The following is a 1,666-nucleotide window of genomic DNA, read 5'->3' as shown; positions in this document are numbered from 1 at the left end:
AATATAACTCTAACAACATTAATTTTAAAAATAAGAATAAATTCTATTTTTAAGAACAATAGGAAAAAAGGATATACGTAATATATATATATATATATATATATATATATATATATATATATATATATATATATATATATATATATATATATATATATATATATATATATATATATATATATATATATATATATATATATATATATATATATATATATATAATATATCAGTTGATTTATGTAGACTCCGCTTTATAAATAAATCAGTTGATTTATGTAAATAAGTTAATAAATAAATAAATTTAGTTATGGAAATGATAATATCTTTAAGTACCGTAATGTTTTAAAGGAACAGCTTGCTTCATGGGCTACTAAAAATAAATGCTCGCGTGCTTCAATAAATGAGCTGTTATCCATCTTGAAAAATCATGGGCATAAAGACCTGCCCATAGATAGCAGAACGTTGTTGAAATCTCCAAGGTATGTAGAATCACTATCTTTAAGTGGTGGCAAATGTGTTTATTTAGGAATTTCAAATGGAGTTTCCAGACTTCTTAATTCATATAAGGGCAATGTTAAAGATTTAAATCCCATATCTCTTGTTGTTAATATTGATGGATTGTCTTTATTCAAAAGTAGTATCACACAGTTATGGCCGATACTTTGTTCGTTTAGTGGGTTGAGTCCATTCTTTGTTGCTGTTTATTGTGGAACTCATAAACCAGATCCAGTGTCTGTATTTATAAATGATTTTTTAGAAGAGTAAAGTGGATTAAGTGAGGATGGTCTTAATTTCAATGGACATTTGTTTCCAGTAAAGTTAAAGTATTTGTGTTGTGATGCAATGCTTAAATCAATCAAACCTCACAATGGTTATAATTCATATGAAAGGTTTATAGTAGAAGGAGAGTATAAAGAAAATAGAGTTGTATTTAATGACATTGGATGTGCTTTAAGAAGTGATCAAGATTTTTCACAAGGAAAGTATCAGCCATTGCATCAACTAGGTAAAAGTGTTTTTGTAGACTACGGTTTTCCATGTGTTTCGGGTTTCGTACTTGACAGTATGCATTTAGTTATGTTAGGTGTAGTTAGGCGTATACTTCTTTTCCTGAAAGAAGGACCTAGAATTTGTAAATTATCACAATTACAACTTAATGAGATATTAAAAAATTTGGAATATGTAAAGGGTAAAATACCTAGTGAATTTGCAAGACAGCCTCCATATTTAAAAGAATTGAGCCATTGGAAAGCAACAGAATTTAAACAATTTATTCTTTACACCGGACCTGTAGTATTAAAAGGAGTTGTGTCTAATGAAGCTTATACTCATTTTGGCATTTAGTATTGCAATAAGAATTATGTGTTCTACTGATCCTGATAAAAGAGCTGAATTATTGCAGTATGCTAAGAATTTGGTTTGTTTTTAAGTCAAAAGATGTTTATGGTGAGTCTTTTATTACTTACAATGTTCATTCACTAATTCACCTTCACCAGGATGTTAAAAATTATGGCGAGGATTTGCTTTCGCTGTCTGCTTTTCCTTTCGAAAACTATATGCATGTTTTAAAAAAATTCATACACAATGCCAATAATTCTTTAGTTCAAATCATTAAACGAAGTTCCGAACTAGAAAAGTCTGGTGAAAGCATCACCCACCAATATAT

At 28.3% G+C, this 1,666-nt stretch overlaps 1 protein-coding gene across 2 annotated transcripts in view; it reads left to right on the top strand.

Annotated features, from left to right (window-relative positions):
- The first annotated feature begins 857 nt into the window (after positions 1-857).
- The window catches only part of LOC136090106 (uncharacterized), a 4,577-nt gene continuing 3,768 nt past the window's right edge, over positions 858-1,666 (top strand). The window contains exon 1 of one of the 2 annotated variants that reach the window (XM_065816209.1): positions 858-1,666. This exon is cut by the window's right edge and continues 764 nt beyond it. The gene's annotated coding sequence lies outside the window, so the exon portion shown is untranslated. The other variant, XM_065816208.1, reaches the window with a different exon arrangement.

This window comes from Hydra vulgaris, chromosome 13 (assembly GCF_038396675.1).
Source record: "Hydra vulgaris chromosome 13, alternate assembly HydraT2T_AEP".
In the NCBI taxonomy this organism is placed as follows: Eukaryota; Metazoa; Cnidaria; class Hydrozoa; order Anthoathecata; family Hydridae; genus Hydra; species Hydra vulgaris.
The sequence above is the reverse complement of the archived record's forward strand: the minus strand, read 5'-3'. Positions and strand labels throughout refer to the sequence as shown.